The sequence below is a fragment of the Vicugna pacos genome, chromosome 34 (assembly GCF_048564905.1).
Source record: "Vicugna pacos chromosome 34, VicPac4, whole genome shotgun sequence".
Lineage (NCBI taxonomy): Eukaryota > Metazoa > Chordata > Mammalia > Artiodactyla > Camelidae > Vicugna > Vicugna pacos.
In genome coordinates, this window is record NC_133020.1 from 8,389,659 (window position 1) to 8,401,683 (window position 12,025).

Genomic DNA, 12,025 nt, shown 5'->3' on the forward strand with positions numbered 1-12,025 from the left:
TACTCCCAATACCAAAGAACTCCAGAAAGGTGTTTCACTTCAGGTCCATATTCATCCATTCATTCATTCAGTATTTATTGAGTATCTATTAGAGGACAGGTAATACACTAGGTAGCAGAGATCCAAGGATGAACAGGGTGGGACTCTGCTCCAGAGTGATGGGGGAGACAGATACACAAGAGATTTGCCTGTAGTGGTGGAGACTGGGTGTGGCAGACGAGATTCTCCTGGGAATGATGGTTATTCAGGAGAAACAGCAGCTCTGTAGGAAGATCATCAGGTTACAGATCAACAAAGAGCAAAAGACACTGGTCTCCGGGCTCCCCTCCCCGCAACTGAGCATCAGAGTCAGCTGGCAGAGACCACCCCCATTGCGTTATGAGTGATCACAGACAACGAGTCCTATAGGACACCCCCTAACAATGGTGCCTTGTGGGACTTCCTGCCTACTGCATTGTTTATTTTTCCTCTCTCATAATTAAACCTTCTACTAATCCTACAAGGTAATAATATTTGCAAATGGAGAACACCTGGCTATCCAACATGATAAATTTTCCGGGCTTCTAGGGAAAGAGTTTTTCAAACCAAGGGAAATCTTACACGCCCCCAGAAAGTAACCCGACCCCTTCGCAATATGAATACACGGGCGCAGGGGTTAAATGTTTAATGTATGTTCAGCACCGAGAAACCGTGGATATCGTGCCTCTGTGTGTGCGTGTGTGTGTGTGTGTGTGTGTACGCGCAACCACAGAATTCTAAGCTTGCAGGATGTGCTTTATGTCTATATCATATGTTATCCAGATACCAGTTGTATATTATAAGCTGCATATGCAATACCATATGGGCACCATAAAATATCACATGTGTTGTCAGGACAATTCTACATTTAGTGCATGATTAAAATGTCTTATATTATATACCTATCTCTTCTGGGTGCACATGGGTTTGTCTCACAAATTGCTTTCATTATCAAATTCAGATAGAAATCAAAGTTAAAGTCTCTTGACTTAAATTTAATAAAAAGCAATATGGAAACGTGAATACAGTTTGTTTTTCTTCACTAGGTTTTTCTGCCGCGCAGCATTTAACACTGGTGCAGCTGTCAATATCCACTCATCTGCTACCGGGCAGCTTTTTCCCTTCACTCACTGTGACATTTTTAAAGTGGCAAAAAAAAAAAAAAAGCTTAAAACAGCATATTTGTCACTTTTTTCTTTCTAGTGACCTTTTAAGCACTAGGGAAAATGACTCTATATGTACTCAACTCTTTAATCATTACCCATACCTTTCACAATAGTGCTTTATAGAGAGATATCCTGTAATTCAATTTAAGAAATTTACATTGTACGTACTGCTGTTCATTTAATTATTCAAAAATTTAAACATAAGCGTTTAGCTATGCAACCATGTGATGCAACTTTAATTTATATTAAGAATCATTTTTTGTAAATAGAATTTCAGAAATAACTTTGTACCCTCAGTTTCCAGCCTTTAAATCCTGATAGCTACATGAGATATTTTTCTTCAGTATTTAAGAATTTAAATTTCAACCTGGTGAAGAGAAACAAACTGTGTTTATGTTTCCATAATCCTTTTTATTAAATTTAAGAAAAGTTAATATACACAAGATCTTATGGTAGCTCACAGAGAAAAAAATGTGACAATGAATATATATACATGTTCATGTATAACTGAAAAATTGTGCTCTATACTGGAATTTGACACAACATTGTAAAATGATTATAAATCAATAAAAAATGTTAAAAAAAAAAGAGAAAAGTTAAGAAATTCAAGAAAAAAGATGAGTGGATGATGAGGCATTGTAGAGGACGTTTTGAGGAGGAAGATGTTAAGATCTCAACCCTCTTTTGGATCAGCTGTGTGACCTTGAGGGTGTCACTGTGTATCTCTGATTGCACCTGGCATCTCATCAGATACAAAATAAGATACAGATACCCATCACAGTGTGATTGCCAGGACCAAATTAGCAAATATTTATGAATATTCTCTGAAATCTATTTTAAAAATGAAGAGTAACATGACTTTTCATTCAAAAACAATTATTCTGTTTTCGAGAAGTGGTGAAGAAATTTTAAATTCTTGTAACACACCAGAAGAAATCAAATGTTTCAAACAAGCTAAAATATCAACATTAGCCATACATTACTAAAAATGAGTTTCCTTTCTAAAAATAGAAACCGAAATGCTGCCATACCTGCTATAAAATAGCATTAAAAATTGCAACGAGTAATAACTCTGGACTGTCCATTTAGTCTTACTTTCATTCTTATCACTTTCACCATGATTGGTATATCTTTAGAAGTAACTGGGTCTTTTTCCTCCTACCCTTGCTATTCTGTGACATCGAATAACGGAAAGTGAATGGTGTACAAAGCCTCAGACAAAATATCTGCTTTACCACTTATGAGTAACTTAGCTTCTCAAAGCATCAGCTTCCTTGTCTCTGCAAAAAGAACATAAGACCTATCACATGAGGTTCTTTTGAGAGTCATAAATAGTGTATATTTAGAGTCTGGAACTTAATAAGCTCTGGACAAGTGGTATTTACCGCCGCTGTTCTGGTAAGACATGTCTTACCATACTTGGTTCTAACATTGACATGGAAGATTTATTAACTCCAGAGTTCAGCAAGAATCCAGCCAGGAATCAAGGTGCAGGTCTCCCCAGCCTTCAAGCAGTCCTCTTGGAGGACTCACCGAAAGAAGACAGACACATGGCAAATAAGCACATTAAAAGAATGCTACACATCATGTATCATCAAGGAAATGCAAATTAAAGCAACAATGAATTATTACTCCCCATGTGGCTTTGGCATCCTGGTGAAGCAAAAGCTGGGAAGGACAGCCCTCCCCTCAAGGCCAAGGGAGGCTTACCTGGGAGCCTAACTTATGAGGCTTGTCTTGGGACCATGAGATGAGCAGATCTCTGCACCTGCTGGCCAGAATCTTAAAAGTTTTTTAGAGGCTTTAACTGGGTTTTTAGGTTTGACTCAAACTGTACGAAACACACTAACCATTACTCTGAAAGTATGAGAAGGAAAAAAAAAACCAGTATCTTACCCCTTCTTTAGTTTTTAGAAGAAGTCTCAACTCTGTCTCTGAGTGTTGGTGTGACCCGAGCTAATTCGTGGACTGTAACAGGACCTGCTAGTCCAGGGGTAGAGTTAGGAGCAAGATATGGAGGAGAACCACACTCTTGAGTTTACCGCCGCCCTTGCCCTCTGCTTGGTTGAATCCCGAGGTGTTCTGGAGCTGGCTCACACTGGATCTAGAATCCTGTGAGCTGGCTGACAATATATTGGAAGCTTGTCACTGGCCGTGGCGATAGTATTTAAACCACAGAAACTGGGAGACACTACACGTCAGTCCTCTCCCCATTGCCCAGAGCCAGTTGTTAAGCATGTACTGGTACCCCACCGGTTGGAGTTCTCCTCCATCCTTGGGAAAGTTTGTCCCTGGGAAGGCATTTTATAAAAGCCCATTATCCTCTACGTCCCGTCTGGCTTCACAGGCTGCTTATCATAACTGCTTGGTGACAATACTTAACGCGTTACTTGTGGACTCTTCAGTACTGTTTCTCTGAAGCATCCATGCCAGGGTCTCATGGACAGGCAGCTAAAATGACTCACCCTAAATAGACATCTCTGGGAAATCCTGCACTTCTATCTGGCAAGGCGTGCATTCCAGTCCTCCCCTAACCCTCTTACAGCAGCTAAGCTATACTCAACACTTCAGCCTGGCCATTGAAACAGACTCGCTCCTTCTTCACTCAGTTGGCTGCCCCTGCAAGACCAAGCTGGGCGAAGAGGCACAGTAGCCCCCAAAGCAACCTGACACTGACAAGTCCCTGAGCTTCAGTTTCAGGGCCAAGGAGAGTGAAGGGTTCTGTCAGCCTCCAGTCACTAGAGGCTTCAGATGTCAATCAAGTCTGCTGACTCAACACATTTTGCTTTAAATAGGAAAATGCCAACTGAAGTTGAGTGGCGAAAGAGATTTCCAGAGAGTAGTGAAATTAAGGAGAAGGCAGGAGAAGGGATCATGCAGTGATAGTAATTATTCCTACCGCAAAGAGTCTGACAGCACTTTTACTGGTCATCCTGGCTCCTTTCTCCACCACATCCTCTGAGCTAAGTATTATTTTGGCAATTTTACAGGTGGCAAAATTCGATTGGTCAGGTAAATAAGCTAGTTCCTGGACATTTGGAGAAATCAGAACTAAAATCCTGGTCTCCTAAGATCTTCCTCTCACTCACTCTGACTCGAGGGGCGTGTTCCCCACTTGGTAACATGAAGATAACATAACTAAAATATCGTTTAAACTGCATCCATGCTTAGACTTTTATGTCCATGGATGTCTTTTAAAATAGTTGAAAATAGTCAAACATCCATTTAGTTCGATTGAATTCTAGTGCGTTTTTAAAAAAAATCAACATGAGCTTTAATAACTCCATAAAGTATTCAATCCTTACGCCTTTTTTCTCTTCTTCTTTTTTGAAAGCAGCTTTACTGAGATATACCAAGCATGCAATAACCACAGTGAAGTGTGCAATGTGCTAAGTTTTACACATGTATAAACTCATAAAACAATGACCGCATTCAAGATAATGATTTTTCTATCGCCCTCAAAATTTCCTCATGACTTTGTAATTCTTCCCATTTACCCATCCCACCTACCCCCTCGGGCTACACCTGTCAACAAAAATACGTCAACATAGGTAAGCTTTCATTTTAAAAGTTTTATCAAAATGGATTCATACAATATATACTCAATTCCTGGCCTCTTTTATTTAGATAGTAATTTTGAGACATTTCCATAATGTTTTACAGACCATTTGTTCCTTCCATTTTATTATTGAGTAGTATTCCATTGCACGAATATGCCATGATTTGTTTATCCATTCACCTACTGAAGGACATGTGGCTATTTTCCAGTTTGGGGCTATTACCAAGAAAGCTGCGATGAACACTCATGCAAAAGTCTCTGTGTGGACGAATGATTTCTTTTCTCTTGGGTTCATACCTTAGAGTGAAATGGCTGGATCATATGTAAGTGTTTGTTCAACTGCTGAGAAAGTTAAAGTGCCAAACTTTTCCAAAGCGACTTTTATATTCCAACAGTATAGTTCGAGCATTCCAGTTGCTCCACATCCTGCCCAACACGTAGTTTGTCAATCGTTTTCATTTTAGCCACACTAATAGGTGTGCAGTAGTATCTCATTATGGTTTTAACTTACATTTTCCTAATTAAATAGTGATATTATGGATCTGTTCATGTGTTTATTTGCCATACATGTAACTTCTTTGGTGAAGTCTGTTTAAATCAGTTGCCCATTTTTAATTGGATTATTTTCATATTATTGAGTATTGAAAGTCCTTTATGTATTGTGGATACAGTGCTTTAGTAGCTTGTATTAATGTTTCACTGCATAGATCATATTTTTGGTGTCATATCTAAGAAATCTTTGTCTAAACAAATGTCACAAATATTTTTACTTATGTTTCCTTTTGGATGTCTTATAGTTTTAGGTTTTCCATTCAGGTCTATGATCCATTTTGAGATTCTGAGTTAATTTTTGTATATGGTATAAGGTTTGGATGGAAGTTTGTTTTTGTTTGTTTTGCAAATAGATATCTACTTTTTCCAGCATCATTGTTAAAAAGACTATCTTTTGTCCACTGAATGATCTTCGCACCTTTGTCAAAACTCAGTTCATATATGTGTGACTCTCTTTCTAGATCCTTCTGTTTCATTTATCTTTTTTCTATCTTTATGCTATCACTATAGTTCAGTGATTCCTGTAGCTTTATACGTCTTGAAATTAGGTGATATTAGTCTCCTGATTTTGTTCTTTTTCAAAGTCATTTTGGCAAGTCTATGTCCTTTGCATTTCCATGTGAATTTTAGAGTCAGCTTGTCTCACACACACACACACACACACACACACAGCCTGCTAGGATTTTGATTGGGTTTGTATTGACTCTACAGATCAATTTGGAAAGTACTGACAACTGTTTTTCTCTATATGTGCAACAAACATTCAAAAGTTCAGTATTAAAAATAATATCACTTACAACAGCATCAAAAATGTGAAATACTTAAAAATAAATATGATGGATGATGTGAAAGACCTGTTTCCCCAGCTCATAGAATCACAGAAGACCTAAATAACCAGAACAATATACCTTGTTCATGAGTCAGAAGACTCAGTGTTGGAATGATTTCTTCCTTTTAATAATAGAAGTTACTGTATTTTAGCTTCTCCTGGAGGGTAAATGTAGACATTTGACTATGATCAGCCTGAAAGAATCTGAGCGGAAGAAATATGTGTGACCTCTGGGTCATATCTTTCTTATTTTCTGGTTTTCCCTTCCCATGGGCTGCTGAGGATGGGGACAGCAGGCCAGGGCAATGTCTCTTCAAGTGTAGTCCCTCAACCAGCATCAGCATCGCCCAGGTTTTCAGAAATGCAGATTCTCATACCGCAGCCCAGACATATTGAATCAGAAACCCTGGAGTTGGAGCCCAGCACTCTGTGTCTTAAAAAGCCTTCTGGTGGGACTGATGCATGCTAACCTTTGAAAACCGCTGCCCTGGGGAGGAATGAAAAGCATCCATTAGTACCTGATTGACTGATCCCCTCACTGAGCAGAGTTGCCCACTCTCCCCAGTCTGCCAGCCTACCTCCATCCTCATATACGATGGAGAAAGAAACTTCTCTTGCTTGAGATTTCCATAACTTTTGTCCCTTTGTTATATCAGGTTAACCCATCCCTGACTAGGCCCCCTTCTTGCCTCCATGTGATGTTACCCTGTCCTTGCGTCAGGGAAGATTCTCTTTCAGGATATGCTGCTTACCTCAGTGATGTCAAGAGCATCACTGCATGTCAAGGATTGTGTTTGGAAGGACTGCACACTGAGCAGTACATCATAATAATATGTCGTACCTTCCCTATATAAATTCTGACACTTTGAAAGTTGGATAAATAATAAAGTTATACAATATGCTATATTCAAACAGATACAAATATGTATATATGAGTCAGTCTTAAAAATTAAAATATAAAACATACACTTTCTGCCATCTTCTCTTTCTGCATAACTTCCTTTCTCTTTCTCTAACTTTGAAGAGAAACTATGGGCGTTTTCTTTTCCCTTCAAAGGATTAACTTTTTCCAATCCTCTCCCATCTCATGGTACTTCAGCTATCAATGGCATCAGGAAGTGCTCTGAAGACTTGTTTAAAGGAACTGAGAAGGTATGAGTAGCCCTAGTTGCTGAGAAGTAAAGAAAAATACTTTAAATAAAATTCACACTTGACTATCCTGATCAAATCTTCAAGCAGGAAAACAGAGAAAGAATTATAATGTGGGGGGAAAAGTCTTTTTATTTTAAACATTTAGATAAGTAGATAGAAACCTTTAATCATATAGATTATATATGTATATATGTATAGTAGATTCTTCCCCACATATAGTAAAATACAATCCAATAACTCTTGGTGGAAATTTTTCAACGATTCCTCACGAAGCACTCCTTGTCATGCTTGAATGAGGCTGTCAAACAACTTAAATACTTCCTGGTGGCAGGAGATTCAAGTGCTCACAGCTCACTCCATCTTCTACTTGCTTGCTAAGCACTGCTCTGTACCCGGCAGCCCCTTCAGGTTTTGAACAGCTGTGCTTGTTTAGGAGTTTAACTCATACTGAGATGAAGCCCTCCCACAGAGCTTCCACACAGCTCTGCGGCAGAAACACGTCGTCCTGGGGGCGCTGGGGACTTAGACCCGATCGCCTCCCGGGAGGGCACAGTGTCCTGAAGGCAGGGGCGAGGGGTCTGACAACGGGATTAACAAACACCAGTACACGGGCAGCCCCCGTGCTTTGAGAAACTGGAGGCCGAAGCCCCTACCTCTGCTAAGGGAGGGGTCAGAGAGACCTTCGGAGAGAACACGGTGTCGGGCCTGAATGGTGAATAGGGATCAAAAGAGAAAGAATATTGCAGGTCCAAGGAAGAGCACGAATTCAAGCGTGGAGGCGTAGAAGAGTGTGACATGTTTAGGAAACTTCAAGTCACTCGGTCTGTTCAGGATAAAAGGTGGTGGCGCCGAAGGGAAGACCGACAGAAGTCTGTAAGAGACATACCAGGAAGAGACTTGTGCTTCCCGATAAGGCGTCTGGATTTCTGTCTCCAGGCAACGGGGAATCAGGAACGAATGTGAAGTGAGGGGGGGACACGATTACTTTGTGATTTGAACAATTACTGTGACTGAAGTCGGGAGGATGCGCCAGAGGAAGGGGAAAACATAAGGAAGGACAGAGAAGAGAACTGAAAATGGTCTGTATCTTTCCCTTTCCTCCTCCTACCCTCTCTCGGTTCCTTCCTCCTGAAAGACGAAATATATCAAAACCAAGGTGGTAGAAGAGAGGAGAGAGATGAATGAAGAGATCCCAGAGAGAAGGAAGTAAGATCGCGGCCAATTCAATACGGGGACTGAGGGAGAGGACCCTAACTCTGTCCGAGCCCCCTGGAGCATCACAAAATTCTTCCCGAGGCTGACTTGCCACCTGAGAATAATGCTTACATCCTTTCCCTCGTCACTCAAACAAAGCACTCCTCCTCTTCAACCCCAAAACAATAGAAAGCCACTCCCCAGTCCTCCTGACAGCTAGTGCCTGATTAGATAAGGGGGTGCCCCACCTAAAACCCCTCACCTCAACAGTGTCCCCCAAAGTCAGTGAGTAGGTAATGCATTCTTCCTCAGCCTATAGGTATTTACACCCCCCAAAACATCTCCCTCCCTGTTCAGTTGTCAGGAAAATATATTAACGCTTCTAAATCAAGAACAAAATAAAAATCACTCAGAAATAAAGTTGAACATTTCATTTTTTTTTTTGGCACTTAAAATAGCCTTCTATTTGTGCTATCCTAACATGAGCATATGACTTGCAAAGCGAAGTAGCCATAAATCAGGCTACTCTAACACCCCTCCTCGCAGACATGTGTCAGGAAAAATAATTAATACACTGGCTAAGGGAACACTAATAAAGCAGTGCGCTGCATTTCATTTGGTCCTTATTCAACAACGGCAAAGAGCTCCAAAGCAAAAGACAAAGAAAATTAGAATTATCATTATCCTATACTCTGCCCTACTGATGAAGCACATTCTTGATGCTGGCAAAACTCCTGGACCTAATCTCTATTTTCTAACCTACCGATCCTTTTCCATCAGTGGCTGGCTTGTTCTGCCACAAGAGATGGGGTTCCAAATTGGCCTGAGGGAGGCATGTGGGTTAGAAACAATATTGTCGTTGGCCTACTTTTGGCATGATTGGTAGAAAATCAGACAACTGTTCTGTTTTGGAGTTGTAGGCTAATCGCGCCCTCTGTTTCCCATTTTTGCTCCCATCAACAGAATCACCAGATGGCTAAGAAGCCGCTATAATAGAAGTAATATTCCAATATAGTGGGGAAAAGATCAACCAATAAACACTCTAACATTGATCGAGTCGCTTAAAATAGCAATCTCAATGTTGAAAGATAAAAATTTTTCAAAAAGGAAACATAGCGAAAAAACAAAAAACCTCTTGAAGCCTCACTCCTTTCACCAATATACTTGGTCTTTTTAGAGCAATAAATTCATTGCAGATTTCAGCACTCTCAAATTATCTCACCCATCCTCCCAAATGCCAAACTTTACAATCCAGTGGACCACAACCACCTGAGAGATTGAAAGACTCTTCCTAAACCTCCCAGAGATTCTGAGTCAGGGGGGGTACAATGGAGCATAGGAATCCATAATTTCAAAATAAATCTTTCCCGAAGATTCTGTTAGTCGCATTGGGGAAATATTTAGGGGAGTCTGAGGTCTACCTGTGGGAGGAATTTTCAAGCAAGGGTGCTCTACAGGGAGAAACATAATCAGTTGGGTAGCTTCTCAAGTTTACATGAGTCCTCTGCTCCCACTCCCGGGTTTCTATGTGTCTCCTAGTGGACAGAGGGCATAGCACCCAGGGTGAGTGTAACACGTGGGTTGGAAACCAATGATCTTTGGAATAAAGAATCAAGGAACTGCCTGGAGAAAAAAAACAAAAACAGAAACAATTTCCTCTCTGAAAGTGTGACCACATGGATGAGTAGAATTCAATGATCAAACCACTGTTTTCCTGTTTTCCTCATCACCACCCTCAATTTTGGTTCATCCTATGGGATTAATTCTTCCTCTGCCCTTGTAAGAAATTCTTGGAAAATGAAATTGGTCTTTCCAGGTATTCTCAGATAGTAAAGTCATTTCCTCTGGAGAAGAGTCTCATCCTATAATGAACAGTTTAAGTCAAAACTACAAAATTTAAAGTTAAAATTTTCTTCCTTCCCCATTTGGACCTGCACTCCCATTTGGGGCCTGTACATTCAATCTTATCTCAGTTTCTTCTCTTGCTTCCCCTCCTCCCCCACCTCACTCAGGTCAGCTCCCTCTGCCCTACACAAGACTGAAAGTAGAACTGAGGTCAGGAGAGAGAAGGGAGAAGAGGAATGATACAGAGAGAAGGTGTTGCCTGACCAGAACCTATGCCGTCTGACACTGTCCGCCTCTGGTTGGCTGACGTATAAAGCTGACTCACTCATGACATGCATGAAGGGCCCTTTCTAGAGCTCCTGCCCTCACTGAGACCTCTCACCTGCCGAACGAGGAGAATTCCTTTGCTCTGGCTCATGACCCACAGGTCCTCCATCAGCTCCTGATGTCCTGCACACACCTGCAGCCTTTCTTAATGAGCTCTCTTGCCCTCCATACCCCAAGCACTTGGGGAGGACTCAAGGCAGTTCAAGGCCAGCTTTCCTTTGTACATGTGGCCCATGGGAAAGATTCATATGTCTTCCCCTGTCCCACCATCAAAGCAAAAAGCTCTAGCCTGAGACTCTAGCTTTTAGGTACTTCAAGCATGTGTCAGACATCAGTCAACTGTGTCCCTTGAACAACAGGAAACCAATGTGTTCCTCTGAAGCACAATTTCATCTCCTTGAGGAAAGGGGATGAGCAGCATATTAAAAACTCTAAAAACTCCTCTCCTATCTCCAACCAGCTCCTCTCAGCCTCTCCACCTTTGCTCATAGATTGGAGGTAGAGCGTTTGCAAAATCAGTTCGTAACTACCATCTTCTCAAAATGTGTTTAAATGATCTCGCCCCTCCTTGGCACGCAGTGCTCCTATTGTCTTGAGGACTCAGATGAAACAGCAATTTAAAGAGTCCCCTTTTACATCTGGGTGGCTAAACTCCTAGTCTTTCCGACTGCCAAACTGAGAAGGGCAATGGGTTTCCATTAGAGGATCTGAACATGTCCTGCATTCAGCTGGCTCTTTGACATCTGAAGTCTGGGCAGACTGGCAGGTCCCATTTGCCAAGGAGCAATTACTTCTGCAGTAATTAGGTCTAAAATCATGTTCCCTCTTTGAATCAAAAGCAGTCATCTGCACAAGAGAACATTCAACCAGTGCAGACACAGAAGAATAAATAAACAACCAATGTTTCTTCAACCAGATGCAGCACTAAATTTCTTAGCAGATAAAGATTCTGAGAGCATTAAACATTACAAGACGACACTCATAAGGATACCAAAGAGATTTATTAACTGAAGCCAAAATCTGAAAACATAAGCCAAAGTTATTATTATTTGCATCACAGTAGGAAAGGGACAAAGGGACAATGAGAGAAAAAAAAAGAAGAAATCTTAAGTGATAAAATGGAAAGCAAAAATTTAGATACATCAAGGATTCTGAAGATCAACTAGTCTGATTGCTTTGTTTTACAAAAAATAATACCAATAGGAATAGCCAAACCTGCTGAGCATTTACTATGTTTTTAAGCATACGGTATATGTTATTTAATTTAATCATCATGTATATGAAAGGCCGTGGTAGATTAGAGAGTTGTTCTTGGGTCTTCCCTCGCTCCTTTTTCTGCTGTGTAACCGGACAGCACGCTACAGTGAGCAGAGTATATTTCTC

The 12,025-nt window shown here is 40.7% G+C and overlaps 1 long non-coding RNA gene across 2 annotated transcripts; it reads right to left on the reverse strand.

The window, feature by feature from the left end:
• Positions 1–6,186: 6,186 nt before the first annotated feature.
• On the reverse strand, positions 6,187–8,177 carry LOC140691340 (uncharacterized). 2 transcript variants are annotated; one of them, XR_012066959.1, is made up of 3 exons: positions 7,930–8,177; positions 7,092–7,295; positions 6,187–6,611 (listed from the first exon to the last, which is right to left on the reverse strand). It is a non-coding gene; the product is annotated as an uncharacterized lncRNA (long non-coding RNA). The 2 variants fall into 2 exon arrangements; XR_012066958.1 differs by lacking the exon at positions 7,092–7,295.
• Positions 8,178–12,025: the final 3,848 nt, after the last annotated feature.